The following is a 15,890-nucleotide window of genomic DNA, read 5'->3' as shown; positions in this document are numbered from 1 at the left end:
AATCCCAGAAATGTTCCATACGCACAAAAAGCTGTTTGTGAGCATTTCCCTTTGCCAAGATAATCCATCCACCTGACAGGAGTGGCATATCAAGAAGCTGATTAAATAGCATGATCATTACACAGGTGCACCTTGTGCTGGGTAAAATAAAAGGCCACTTTAAAATGTGCAGTTTTGTCGCAACACAATGCCACATAAGTTTTCAGAGAGCGTGCAATTAGCATGCTGACTGCAGGAATGTCCACCAGAGCTGTTGCAAGAGAATTGAATGTTCATTTCTCTACCATAAGCCGCCTCCAACGTCATTTTAAAGAATTTGGCAGCACAGTACGTCCAACCGGCCTCACAACCGCAGACCACTGTGATGCGTGATTTGAAGGAGTCAGGCACAGGAGGGTAAATCACAGTATACAGAGTTTATTCCGTAATCCAGCGTAACCAGTCCAGTGAGCAAAACAGACGCACTGGAACAAACATGCACACGGGGAAAATACCCCAGCAATACAAAAATACTGAGCTCAACCGAGCTACTAATCCTCACAATCACCCACAAAGACAAGGGGGCAGAGGGAACACTTAAACACGTACTAATGAGGGGAATATGAACCAGATGTAATGACAAGACAAGACAAATGGAATGATGAGATATGGAGCGGCAGTGGCTAGAAGGCCGGTGTCGACGAACGCCGAAGCCTGCCTGAACAAGGAGGGGAGGCAGCTTCGGAGGAAGTCGTGACAACCACGTGTAACCATGCCAGCCCAGGACCTCCACATCCGGCTTCTTCACCTGCGGCATCATCTGAGGGGGGGCGCTGAGGAGTATTTCTGTCTGTAATAAAGCCCTTTTGTGGGGAAAAACTCATTCTGATTGGCTGGGCCTGGCTTCCCAGTGGGTGAGCCTGGCTACCAAGTGGGTGGGCCTATGCCCTCCCAGGCCCACCCATGGCTGCACCGCTGCCCAGTCGTGTGAAATCCATAAATTGACTGATTTCCTTATATGAACTGTAACTCAGTAATCTCTTTGAAATTGTTGCATTTCTAATTTTTTCAGTATAATAAGCTATTATTAATATATTACACAACGTTGTGCGTGTGGTGCCGGAGGTGCAGAATTCTGACAGATCCTTATATTACTGTACCTTTAGACTTGTATCTTTGTTTGTAAAATCCCCACATCTGAAAAAGACAGCACATCGTTCACTTTAAGCATTTAAAGTACAGGTTGGTGGTAACTTAGAAAATTATATTGATTGCCGAATGATCTTTTTAACCAAATTGCACAAAGCAACTCAAATCTGTTGTCATCAACAGTGAGCAGTTAAGTCTTGTTTGTAACTCTCCCTTTCAGCATTCTCAGGAGTCAACAAAAGTCAACTGCTGACAGCTTGATTGTTCACAATGATTAGTAAAGAACAGACCTAAAGTTGGGGCATAGGCTAAAGTATGAAACAGAAAATGAAGTGGTGTCCACAGAAAGATAGATGAAATGTGTGTGAGAGCCAGAAAGAAACACTTCAAAATAGGAACCAGAACTGATGTGTGGGTGTGTTTTGTTAAGTATTGTCACCATCAGCACCTTCACCTTTCTACATCCAAAATGGTGTTCTTTGAATATCTTATTCCACCAGCTCGACTATGCTAGTCATAATCTGAGCTTTCGCTGATATGCGTATCTTTACATAACTTGTACATACAGGTCTTGGTACTAAATGGTTTATACCATATTGTTTCATATGTATTCACTTATGATTCAATAATGGCTAAAATAATAGCTTTTACATGGAGTTCTACATAGTTGAAGCATAGGCATTCTTACAATGCCTTTACAGTGATGCAAAGTGTAGGCTTCATGCAGGTCATCGCTGAAAACGTGTGGATGAACCCCATCTTGCTGTACAGTAAAGAGCTGACCTTGGTGAAGTAGTCGATCATCTCCTCCTGACTGATTCTACCATCCCTGAGAGGGTGAGGGGTCAAACGTCAATATTACAGTAACAAGACTTTGTGTGACTCATGGAACTAAACATATGTAGTTAAGATGTTGGCCATTATGACCAATACAGTAGCTTGAATTATTAAATGTACTATAACTGTCATGAATAGTTATGACATGTGATACTCACCGATTCTTGTCCAGGTCATCAAACTTGCAAAGGTATTGGAAGTTGGTCCAAATGATCTCAAATTCCTTCTGAGAGATGTAGCCGTCTCCATCAGTGTCTAACTTCTTAAACACTGACTGCGAAATATGACCAAACAATTAATTATCATTGTCATGTTTCAAAATTACATTCAATATTTCAAATATGTTGAACAGCCTACCTCTACCATCTTCTGTATGTGTTTGCTGATGATGGTGGGGTTGGCTTTGGGCTTCACTGAAGATGGCCATTCCTCTATCACAGGCAGGCTCAGGGTAGACTGACAAACCAAAATAGAAATGTGACAAGTATGAACCTTTCCTCTAGATTACACACAATTTCACCTCGGTGTCTGTGTGTCCCTGACACATAGTCGCCAATGGCCTGGCGGTGCGTGGCTCCCTCTGCAGGGACAGCTGATAGATCTCTTCCTCGGAGTGGTACTGGTCAAGAGATACTTGACAGGAACAAAACACGCTAATTTTAATGCCAACCGGTAACACAAATCTATCAAGTCATACAGTATCAGTCACCCGGGCCAGACCTTGAGCAGGTCCATGTTGGGATCAACACTGGGTGGTGTGGTTTGGATCAGCGGTAGCTCCTGGAGGATCGCATACAGCTGCTGGGTCTTGGCCAGGTTGATCTGGGTCTTTTTGCGGTCGCTCCAGTCGGGCAGGTCCAGGTGCACTGCGATCAGGTCCTTGAGGTGCACTCCCAGGATGGGGAAGCGAAAGCCTGTGCTCTCTGAGATACGCTGGCGGTACTGGCTGTAGTTCCCACAGGATGTCACCAGCTCCACCAGGTTGTTGAACACCTGACACAATAGGGACGTCACAGAATGATGGACATCACTTACGTTCCCCAGCAAGAAAACCAAACATGTCACTCAAACAGAAGGGGGAACTAACAAAGACTCACTGACCAACAACCAAAATGAAACAGGTGGGAGTTTTAGGAGGGGTTCTGAAAGACACACATTGGGGTGTCCACTAAAAGTTGACTAGCAACAACAACTGGAACCTAAAAGACACCTACCACGAGCGCCCACTAAATTTGCCCAAGAAGAGGCAAACAAAATTTAAAAAACACACCAAACTTAAAGACAGGAAGCACACCAAAAAGGTGGAGCAAAACAAAATCAGACAAAGGAATGTTTTTCTAGAGTTCTTCCACATCTCTCAAGACAACTGGAGCACCTGGGCCAGCACAGGTGGGACTGTGTGTCTTTGAGGCGTGAGATGGAGCTGTAACTGAGGCCCCCCACTACTGCCATCAGTGTTGAAGTTCTGCAGTTGTAACAACCTCTACAGAGAGACCAGAGAAAAACATATAACCCATCTGAGCACTAACATAGCCAACAAAAGCACAACAGGGAACACAAGACATGACCAACTTCAAGAGGCAGTTTAGATTTCTTTAACTGAGAATCAGTGGTACTCAAGAACTGACATAACTGACTTATCTTTATCTGAGGGAGGATTCGCACTGACCTAGTCATGGGTGTTGACTCTGTCTGACCTGGCAGTTGACTCTGTCTGACCTGGCAGTTGACTCTGTCTGACCTGGCAGTTGACTCTGTCTGACCTGGCAGTTGACTCTGTCTGACCTGGCAGTTGACTCTGTCTGACATGGGAGTTGACTCTGTCTGACATGGGAGTTGACTCTGTCTGACATGGGAGTTGACTCCGTCTGACATGGGAGTTGACTCTGTCTGACATGGGAGTTGACTATCCTTCGGACCTGCAAGTTGACTCTCTTTCTGAACTGGGGGTTGACTATCACTGACCTGGAAGTTGATTGACTGACCTGTGCGACCCTGATGAAGTGGGAGATGACTGCAGCCCTCTGGGAGGTGGTGGGCTTGCTGAGCACCATCAGCTGGATCCACTGAGACACACTGTTGAAGAGGGTGATGAAGCGCTCCAGGATGGGGTTGTCCACTGTGCAGCCATGCATCACAAAGCTGTGGTAGTCCTGGAACTGGAGGACAAGGAACCGTTTTAGACACACCGTCCAATATGCACGTATACACCCGGTCAAATGTGCACACAAACACACTGTCTCTCTCACACAAGTACAAATACAATGTATACTGCATCATTCAGCCAAAAGCAAAGAAGTCAACTGAGTAAGACCCAGAAAGAAGCTGGTGAACAGAGCCACCTGCTGGCCAGCCACTCACTCACCAGTATCCTACAGAAGGACATACTCCATGTAGGTGAGGTGCTCTGCTAGTTCAGAGGAGTCCAGGTGATCAAAGAGGAGAGATGTCTTCCTCTTCTTTGAAGTCAGACTGTGCTTGTTGGCTTACCGGTCTTCTCCACTCATATGGCAGCCTAGAGAGAATAAAAAAGGAAAATAAACTATCACTAGAAGTACTGTGAGAGTGTAGATGCACTCATGCACTCTGAAATTCTTTATACTCATTTAAATGATATGCTAAGCTGTCACTGTGAGGAGACTATGGCTGCCTGGCTGATTGCCTGGCTGCAGACAGGCGGCACTTACACACTGTCAATGTTGATGAGTGTGCTCTGGTGCTCCTCTTCCTACTGTTCCAGCTGCTCCTTCAGCCCTCTGATCTGCTCTGCCAGCTCTGGGTTCAGACCAAACTCTGCTGGGAACTCACTGATCCAGCACCTTATGGAGAGACAGGGTTAAAGGGAAAGAAAGTCAGGAAGGGAGATGTTAGTATTGTCATTTCTGGCACAGAGCCAGAGAGTATGGAAATCCTATACCTATGTGGAAATCATACCTGCATTGATGTCATACACCTACATGGATGTCATACACCTACATGGATGATGTATACATACAGTGAGGGAAAAAAGTATTTGATCCCCTGCTGATTTTGTAAGTTTGCCCACTGACAAAGAAATGATCAGTGTATAATTTTAATGGTATGTGTATTTGAAGCTGAGATTAGGAGCACACTCTTAAAGGGAGTGCTTCTAATCTCAGCTTGTTACCTGTATAAAAGACACCTGTCCACAGAAGCAATCAATTAGATTCCTAACTCTCCACCATGGCCAAGACCAAAGAGCTCTCCAAGGATGTCAGGGACAAGATTGTAGACCTACACAAGGCTGGAATGGGCTACAAGACCATCGCCAAGCAGCTTGGTGAGAAGGTGACAACAGTTGGTGCGATTATTCGCAAATGGAAGAAACACAAAATAACTGTCAATCTCCCTCGGCCTGGGGCTCCAAGCAAGATCTCACCTCGTGCAGTTGCAATGATCATGAGAACGGTGAGAAATCAGCCCAGAACTACATGGGAGGATCTTGTCAATGATCTCAAGGCAGCTGGGACCATAGTCACCAAGAAAACCATTGGTAACACACTACGCCGTGAAGGACTGAAATCCTGCAGCACCCGCAAGGTCCCCCTGCTCAAGAAAGCACATATACAGGGCCGTCTGAAGTTTGCCAATGAACATCTGAATGATTCAGAGGAGAACTGGGTGAAAGTGTTGTGGTCAGATGAGACCAAAATCGAGCTCTTTGGCATCAATTCAACTCGCCGTGTTTGGAGGAGGAGGAATGCTGCCTATGACCCCAAGAACACCATTCCCACCGTCAAACATGGAGGTGGAAACATTATGCTTTGGGGGTGTTTTTATGCTAAGGATCAGGACAACTTCACCGCATCAAAGGTTGGTGTCATAGTTAGGCATCGTGGGCTGTTGTGGGTAGTTACTGTAGGTTGGCATTGTCTTCGGCGGTGTAGCACGAAGCTAGCTAGCTAGCCGTTTTTCGAACAGAGTCAACACAGTAGCCACTGTGTGCTGTACTGTGGCAGCTAAATACAATATATTTGTGCTAAGCTAGCCAACGTTTAATTATTGCTGCGTTATGAAAGGAACTAGACACGGACACGAATTATCTGCTTAGTGTGTTAACACACTATTGGTGGTTTGTTGTGACCAAGTGTTGGTGCTAAACTGTGTGTTATTGGATGCTAGCATGCTAGTTAGCTATGGTGTCATAGTTAGCTAGCTGAATAAAGTGGGTTGAGTCTATTCCTTTAAACATTGAACCGCTGTGGTTCACAACTATTCTGATTTCTAAAGGTGGAAGTTGGGAGAGTTTTTGTTCGGGTGGTTCAGTGAAACAATTATAGTTTCTGAGGTGGAAGTTTTGGTGAGGGAGGCCCTGCTCTCTCCTCTCCCAGATGTTTAGTTCATTTCATTCCGATCTCCTCTGCATTATTGTAGCCATTTGCTACAGCCTGTCAACTATGCCTCTGCCTATCCCTGTTCTCTCCTCTCTGCACAGGCTACACAAACGCCTCACACCGCGTGGCTGCTGCCTCTCTAACCTGGTGGTCCCTGCACGCACCCCACACCTGGAGTTCCAGGTCTCAGGCAGCCTCTGGAACTGCCGTTCTGCTGCCAACAAAGCTGACTTCATCCCAGCCTATGCTAACCTCCAGTCCTTCGACTTCCTGGCGCTGACGGAAACATGGATTACCACTGAAAACACTGCTACTCCTACTGCTCTCTCCTCGTCTGACCATGTGTTCTCGCATACCCCGAGAGCATCTGGTCAGAGGGGTGGTGGCACAGGAATCCTCATCTCTCCCAAGTGGACATTCTCAATTTTTCCCCTAACCCACCTGTCTATCTCCTCATTTGAATTCCATGCTGTCACAGTCACTAGCCCATTTAAGCTTAATATCCTTGTCATCTATCGCCCTCCAGGTTCCCTTGGAGAGTTCATCAATGAGCTTGACGCCTTGATAAGTTCCTTTCCTGAGGATGGCTCACCCCTCACAGTTTTGGGGGATTTCAACCTCCCTATGTCCACATTTGACTCATTTCTCTCTGCCTCCTTCTTTCCACTCCTCTCCTCTTTTGACCTCACCCTCTCACCGTCCCCCCTACTCACAAGGCAGGCAATACGCTTGACCTCATCTTTACTAGATGCTGCTCTTCTACTAATCTCACTGCAACTCCCCTCCATGTCTCCGACCACTACTTTGTTTCCTTTTCTCTCTCGCTCTCCTCCAACACTACTCACTCTGCCCCTACACAGATGGTAATGCGTCGCCGCAACCTTCGCTCTCTCTCTCCCACTACTCTCTCCTCTTCCATCCTATCATCTCTTCCCTCTGCTCAATCCTTCTCCCTCCAATCTCCTGATTCTGCCTCCTCAACCCTCCTCTCCTCCCTTTCTGCATCCTTTGACTCTCTGTGTCCCCTATCCTCCCGGCCGGCTCGGTCCTCCCCTCCAGCTCCGTGGCTTGATGACTCATTGCGAGCTCACAGAACAGAGCTCCGGGCAGCGGAGCGGAAATGGAAGAAAACTAAACTCCCTGCCGACCTGGCATCTTTTCACTCCCTCCTCTCTACATTTTCTTAATCTGTTTCTGCTGCTAAGGCCACTTTCTACCACTCTAAATTCCAAGCATCTGCCTCTAACCCTAGGAAGCTCTTTGCCCCTCTCTCTCTGCCGTCAACCACTTTGAAAAGAAGGTTGACGACATCCGATCCTTGTTTGTTAAGTCTAATGACACTGCTGGTCCTACTCACACTGCCCTACCCTATGCTTTGACTTCTTTCTCCCCTCTCTCTCCAGATAAAATCCTGCGACTTGTGACTGCAGGCCGCCCAACAACCTGCCCGCTTGACCCCATCCCCTCCTCTCTTCTCCAGACCATCTCCGGTGACCTTCTCCCCTACCTCACCTCGCTGATCAACTCATCCTTGACCGCTGGCCATGTCCCTTCCGTCTTCAAGAGAGCGAGAGTTGCTCCCCCTTCTCAAAAAACCAACACTCGATCCCACTGATGTCAACAACTACAGACCAGTATCCCTTCTTTCTTTTCTTTCCAAAACTATTGAGCGTGCCGTCTTTAGCCAACTCTCTTGCTATCTCTCTCAGAATGACCTTCTTGATCCAAACCAGTCAGGTTTCAGGACTGGTCATTCAACTGAGACTGCTCTTCTCTGTGTCACGGAGGCTCTCCGCACTGCTAAAGCTAACTCTCTCTCCTCTGCTCTTGTCCTTCTAGACCTGTCTGCTGCCTTTGATACTGTGAACCATCAGATCCTCCTCTCCACCCTCTCCGAGCTGGGCATCTCCGGCGCGGCTCACTCCTGGATTGCGTCCTACCTGACCGGTCGCTCCTACCAAGTGGCGTGGCGAGAAGCTGTCTCCGCACCACGTGCTCTCACCACTGGTGTCCCCCAGGGCTCAGTTCTAGGCCCTCTCCTTTTCTCCCTATACACCAAGTCACTTGGCTCTGTCATATCCTCACATGGCCTCTCCTATCATTGCTACGCTGACGATACACAACTAATCTTCTCCTTTCCCCCTTCTGATAACCAGGTGGCGAATCGCATCTCTGCATGTCTGGCAGACATATCAGTATGGATGACGGATCACCACCTCAAGCTGAACCCTGGCAAGACGGAGCTGCTCTTCCTCCCGGGGAAGGACTGCCCGTTCCATGATCTCGCCATCACGGTTGACAACTCCGTTGTGTCCTCCTCCCAGAGTGCGAAGAGCCTTGGCGTGACCCTGGACAACACCCTGTCGTTCTCCGCTAACATCAAGGCGGTGACCCGCTCCTGCAGGTTCATGCTCTACAACATTCGGAGAGTACGACCCTGCCTTACACAGTAAGCGGCACAGGTCCTAATCCAGGCACTTGTCATCTCCCGTCTGGATTACTGCAACTCACTGTTGGCTGGCCTCCCTGCCTGTGCTATTAAACCCCTACAACTCATCCAGAATGCCGCAGCCCGTCTGGTGTTCAACCTTCCCAAGTTCTCTCACGTCACCCCCCTCCTCCGCACACTCCACTGGCTTCCAGTTGAAGCTCGCATCCGTTACAAGACCATGGTGCTTGCCTATGGAGCAGTGAGGGGAACGGCACCTCTGTACCTTCGGGCTCTGATCAGTCCCTACACCCAAACGAGAGCATTGCGTTCATCCACCTCTGGCCTGCTGGCTCCCTTCCTCTGCGGAAGCATAGTTCCGCTCAGCCCAGTCAAAACTGTTCGCTGCTCTGGCACCCCAATGGTGGAACAAGCTCCCTCACGACGCCAGGACAGCGGTGTCACTCACCACCTTCCGGAGACATTTGAAACCCCACCTCTTTAAGGAACACCTGGGATAGGATAAAGTAATCCTTCCACCCCCCAAAACAAAAAATTGGTAAAGTGGTTATCCCACTGGCTATAGGGTGAATGCACCAATTTGTGAGTCGCTCTGGATAAGAGCGTCTGCTAAATGACGTAAATGTGCCCTTGAGCAAGGCACTTAACCCTAATTGCTCCTGTAAGTCGCTCTGGATAAGAGCGTCTGCTAAATGACTAAAATGTAAATGTAAAGGGGCGATGGTCGGGGCCATGTACAGGCACATCTTGGGTGAGAACCTCCTTCCCTCAGCCAGGGCATTGAAAATGGGTCGTGGATGGGTATTCCAGCATGACAATGACCCAAAACACACGGCCAAGGCAACAAAGGAGTGGCTCAAGAAGAAGCACATTAAAGGTCCTGGAGTGGCCTAGCCAGTCTCCAGACCTTAATCCCATAGAAAATCTGTGGAGGGAGCTGAAGGTTCGAAGGTTCAGGCCCGAAACCTTAATGACTTGGAGAAGATCTGCAAAGATGAGTGGGACAAAATCCCTCCTGAGATGTGCGCAAACCTGGTGGCCAACTACAAGAAACGTCTGACCTCTGTGATTGCCAACAAGGGTTTTGCCACCAAGTACTAAGTCATGTTTTGCAGAGGAGTCAAATACTTATTTCCCTCATTGAAATGCAAATCAATTTATAGCATTTTTTACATGCGTTTTTCTGGATTTTTTTGTTGTTATTCTGTCTCTCACTGTTCAAATAAACATACCATTAAAATTATAGACTGATCATGTCTTTGTCAGTGGGCAAACGTACAATATCAGCAGGGGATCAAATACTTTTTTCCCTCACTGTACATGGAAATCATATATAGTAATACATACACTGAGTGTACAAAACTCTTTCCATGAAGGACTGACAGGTGAATTCAGGTGAAAGCTATGATCCCCTATTGATGTAACTTGTTAAATCCACTTCAAATCAGTGTAGATGAAGGGGAGGGGTCAGGTTAAAGAAGGATTTTTAAGCGTTGAAACAGTTGAGACATGGATTGTGTATGTGTGCCATTCAGAGAGTGAATGGACAAGACAAAAGATTGAAGTGCCTTTGAACGGGGTATGTTAGTAGGTGCCAGGCTTGAGTGTGTCAAGTGTGTCAAGAACTGTAACGCTGTTGGGTTTTTCATGCTCGACAGTTTCCCGCGTGTATCAAGAATGGTCCACCATCCAAAGGACATGTGGGAAACATTGGAGTCAACATGGGTCAGCATCCCTGTGGAATGCATTTAACACCTTGTATTCCATGCCCCGACGAATGGAGGCTGTTCTGAGGGCAAAATGGGGTGCAACTCAAGATTAGGAAGGTGTTCCTAATGTTTTGTACACTCAGTGTATGTCATATACTGTACTGTACATACATGGAAATCAAATACCTACATGGATATTACACATAGTAATACATACAGAAAGTATATCATACTCCCGAGTGGCGCAGCGGTCTAAGGCACAGCATCTCAGTGCTAGAGGCGTCACTACACAATCTGGCCGTGATTGGGAGTCCCATATGGCGGTGCACAACTGGCCCAGCGTCGTCTGGGTTTGGCCGGGGTAGGCCGTCATTGTAAATAAGAATTTGTTCTTAACTGACTTGCCTAGTTAAATAAAGGTTAAAATATAATAAAAAATATACTGTACATGCATGGTAATAATGGCTATAATATACATATCTTTACATACCTAAATGAATATCATTTACATACAGTGCCTTCGGAAAGTATTCAGACATCTTTTGTTACATTACAGCCTTATTCTAAAATTGATTAAATTGTTGTTTTTGTCTCATCAATCTACACACAATACCCCATAATGACAAAGCAAAAACAGGTTTATAGAATTGTTTGCTAATTTATTAAAAATAAAAAACGGAAATATCTCATTCAGACCCTTTACTCAGTACTTTGTTGAAGCATCTTTGGCAGCGATTACAGCATCAATTCTTCTTCGGTACGCTCCCCTTCTTGAGTTTCTCCCATTCTTCTCTGCAGATCCTCTCAAGCTCTGTCAGGTTGGATGGGGAGCGTAGCTGCACAGCTATTTTCAGGTCTCTCCAGAGATGTTTGATCGGGTTCAAGTCCAGGCTCTGGCAGGGCCACTCAAGGACATTCAGAGACTTGTCCCGAAGCCACTCCTGCGTTGTCTTGGCTGTGTGCTTGGGGTCGTTGTCCTGTTGAAAGGTGAACCTTCGCCCCAGTCTGAGGTCCTGAGCTCTCTTGAGCAGGTTATCATCAAGGACCTCTCTGTACTTTGCTCCGTTCATCTTTGCCTCGATCCTGACTATTCTCCCAGTCCCTGCCGCTGAAAAACATCCCCACAGCATGATGCTGCCACTACCATGCTTCACCGTAGGGATGATGCCAGGTTTCCTCCAGACGTGACGCTTGGCATTCAGGCCAAAGAGTTCTATCTTGGTTTCATCAGACCAGAGAATCTTGTTTCTCATGGTCTGAGAGTCTTTAGTTGCCTTTTGGCAAACTCCAAGTGGGCTGTCATGTGCCTTTTACTGAGGAGTGGCTTCCGTCTGACCACTCTACCATAAAGGCCTGATTGGTGGAGTGCTGCAAAGATGGTTGTCCTTCTGGAAGGTTCTCCCATCTCCACAGAGGAACTCTAGAGCTCTGTCAGAGTGACCATCAGGTTCTTGGTCACCTCCCTGACCAAGGCCCTTCTCCCCCGATTGCTCAGTTTAGCCGGACAGCCAGCTCTAGGAAGAGTCTTGGTGGTTCCAAACATCTTCCATTTAAGAATGATGGAGGCCATTGTGTTCTTGGGGACCTTCAATGCTGCAGAAATGTGTTGGTACCCTTCCCCAGATCTGTGCCTCGTCACAATCCTGTCTCGGAGCTCTACGGACAATTCCTTCGACCTCATGGCTTGGTTTTTGCTCTGACCTGCACTGTGGGACCTTATATAGACAGGTTTGTGCCTTTCCAAATTATGTCATGGAGGTGACACACAAGCACAGAATCTCACAACTAAGACTTATAACAGTTATTTCTCTGTGGCACCTCCATGATGTTCTATATTCACTCACTTGATAAGATGGCAGATTTGTGACCTGAGTTCAGGTGGACAGTTTTCCTCCAGAGACCTGTTGCGTGGTTAAGGAAAAAAATGACTTTTCCACCAAAATGATTTGAATCCCTTTGTCTGGTAATCTTATGGGCCATCGCTATCTGTAAAAAATTGCCCTGTGCTAGCATCTGGCACATACGTTTAAGAGAATAGTGGTGTGTCATTTGTCTGAAAGGATACTCATTGGAGAGTTTCTTGGCCAGGTCAGCAGAGGAGATGTACCAGGGATGCATCATGAGAAACATCCGGCCCAGAGGCTCATCATTCAGCCTGCCTTCATCATCTACCAGGAGAGGAGAGATACATGGATGACCTTCACTGTACAAGGCATTATCTACCAGGAGAGATACATGGATGACCTTTACTGTACAAGGCATTATCTACCAGGAGAGGAGAGATACGTGGATGACCTTCACTGTACAAGGCATTATCTACCAGGAGAGGAGAGATACATGGATGACCTTCACTGTACAAGGCATTATCTACCAGGAGAGGAGAGATACATGGATGACCTTCACTGTACAAGGCATTATCTACCAGGAGAGGAGAGATACATGGATTACTTTCACTGTACAAGGCAAGCTGCCAGATATTGTGTAAATCATTTAAATGGAAACTGCTGTAGTGGTGCACACTAAAAAACAAATCAAAATGTTTTCGAAGCAGGCACTGTCTGCAACTAAATCAGACACTACACCAGAAGAGAAGCAATTAGTGTATCCTTACCAAATGCTTCGACGCAAGCCTCTGTAAGATCATCCTGTCGCTGACTGATCCAATTTGATGAACTTCATCCTCCTCTGGCCCTCTCTGTTGTCTCCTCCGTTCACACTTACATTGAGACTGTGATGAGGTGTGGGAGTTAGAAGAAAGGCTGGGTGTTTGCTATTCTGTTGGGCAACCTTCCAACAGAGCCCTCTGATGAGTCTGTTAGTCCTCAGGCAGGCAGCTACCCTGCTCCAGTCAACAAGCCAAGAAACTGTCTTCCTCTTTTATGAGGCTTTCAGTGGAAGTCTGCTTCCTGCCCCACCTAAAACATGAACGTTGGTATAGTCATGAAAACAAAAATCAACTCTCAGATGGGTATTCAACTGTTCGCTTACTGATGTTAATACAAAATGGTCTATTTTTGTGACATAAGAACCTGCAATATTGCAGTATGTTTGTGTAATAATTCATCCTTCCACATCAGTGTTTTATCTGATTATAAATGATGAAAGGAAAAGATAATCCCAGCCAAATGATTACTCATCAGACAGAGATCAAAGTGTGTTGGTGACTGTTCAATCTTTCCCACATATCAAATAAATGTCAACAGTTATCTCAAACAAAATTCGACATTGCTCTGTTTTGCATACATTTCCTGACCTATTAGATACAGTACATGAGTCATTATAAAATTATTCCCAGCACTTGACACCACAACCAGTCTAACAACCAATTTATATTAGATCATAAAAATGTCTTACCCTCTTGAATTGACCCCAGCAGAATTGTCATAAAATGTGTAAAACTGGAAAATTGTCTGTCATCAAGTGGATTGCAAACATCAAGAGAACTTCGTTGACCCTGTTAAGACCTCATTAACTATCTCACTAAATGTAAATGTTAATGCTGTATATGAAAAGTAATTAGGATTCCATCATAAGACTATGAAAGCTGTGTGAACCCCTCCATTCCGTAATGTATTCAAAGCAGTTCGACTGACTCAGTTTCCTTTTTGCTGAGCAATTTAATGCGGTCACATTGCCTTTTCTTGACCGTGCCTGTTACGGATACAGGTACAATGTATGTGTTTTTGTGTTTTTCCTCTCCTTCTGCCCTAATCACAGGTGTCCTTTGTGTTCCTGATTGGTGGCCGTTGGGGTGTCCCACCTGTCCGACATCTGTTTGTCTGCTGATTGCTGAGGTGGACCAATCAGTGGACATTCCTCTGCATTGCACCACCTGTTTCTGGTTTTTCACTCACATCACACATCCCATTGTTTTAAAAGCCAGTCAGTTGTGTTTGCTGACAGAGACTCTTTTTGTTTGTGAGTATGGATACTGTGGTGTCCTGTTTTTTTGTGTATGCACCCATTTGCTGGTTACTCTGTATGGTAACTATGTTGTGTGTTCCTGGGAAAAGGGGGATTTAGCAAGTTGCCCTTGGGCATACATTACCCGTAGAAAGAACATTGTCTAAAAACACTAGTTAGACCCGAGCGGACCACCCACTGTATTTTTGTATGATTAGCAGTAGCTTAGCGGTTCTTGAGGCAGGCAAGATCAGTTTAGGGTTTTTTGACATTATTGTTTCATTCCTTGGGTCCTGCTCAGCACTTTTTCCCAAACCTTTACAGTGTGTTTGTAAATTTAAAAAAATTGTTTGACAGTAGCTTATGGTTGTCGGTGTATTTTTGTTCTCACTGTTTCCGTGTCACTATTCTAATTTGCATGAGTTATGTTACGGGTCTCTTGTCCATCCACCCTAGACTTTTAAAGCCACAGGGTTCGTAACAGTGCCCCAAAGTGTCAACCACCTTTCCTCTTAATAAAGTAAATGCGCTGACAAAGTATTGCTGTTGGTGGTGTGAATTATTATTAATTAATTATTAAGGGTTCTTGGTCAGTTGACATAACAAAACACTTACATGTTGTGATGGAAACATGTTTCTCTCCCCTCTGTCTCTCTCCCTCTTCCTGTCAACACACATACACACATCCTGAGGGTGGGGGTGTAATTGTGGTTATCCTTTCTAGTTATTCCGTTTCTTTGAGGTTGCAAATCCGTGACGTCATATGTCTGTGTGTTTTCACCATATCCTTGCTCATCCAGATTCACTACTTGCCTTTCTATGTAAATACATATGCCAACATATGCATATGACATCGAGAACATTTTTGGAGAATATTTGTATTTTCACATCTTTTAAATGCATCTGCAAGATAACTATAAAGATAAAGTAAATAAGATTATCAATAATGCAAATTCCATTTGAGCTGATGTACTCAGAGACAGTAACTGTGCCCAAGCTATCAAGCTCTAGTTTCCTGCTCCCTCTGTCCAGGCCAAGGGGTCATTTCCCATGACCCTATTCTACTGATGTGTGCTAGGAAACATGTGACTATAACAACAACAGTAGGAGGAAGATTGAAATGCTGTGAACCAAGCGGTTGTGAGTTGAAATCCCAGGTGAGGACATTACTTTATAAATGAACATGCCCATTGTAATCATGTGTCAAATATGTAAGTTGTATGTTAAAAGCACTGTGTGTAACTAGTTTCACATTATTTTTTAGGTAAAATGCCCAAATAATAATTTCTAGTTGAATGAACATATGAGACAAGCAAACACATCATTTTAAGTTGACTGCATTTTTTCCTATGTTTTCTCAAGTTTGGGCCAACAATATTTTTTTTGTTCAGCTAACACTTGGACTGAAAAGTTGAGTAAACAAAAAAAAGGCTGTGGAACACGTTACTTAATAATAATTTGTTGAAACTACTTTTATTTTTAATTTTTACAGTGTAGGGTGTTCATTAC

At 45.5% G+C, this 15,890-nt stretch overlaps 1 pseudogene; it reads right to left on the bottom strand.

Moving 5' to 3' along the window:
* Positions 1-970: 970 nt before the first annotated feature.
* Positions 971-13,897, bottom strand: LOC121580252 (annotated as a pseudogene).
* Positions 13,898-15,890: the final 1,993 nt, after the last annotated feature.

Source organism: Coregonus clupeaformis, chromosome 13, assembly GCF_020615455.1.
Source record: "Coregonus clupeaformis isolate EN_2021a chromosome 13, ASM2061545v1, whole genome shotgun sequence".
NCBI lineage: Eukaryota > Metazoa > Chordata > Actinopteri > Salmoniformes > Salmonidae > Coregonus > Coregonus clupeaformis.
The sequence above is the reverse complement of the archived record's forward strand: the minus strand, read 5'-3'. Positions and strand labels throughout refer to the sequence as shown.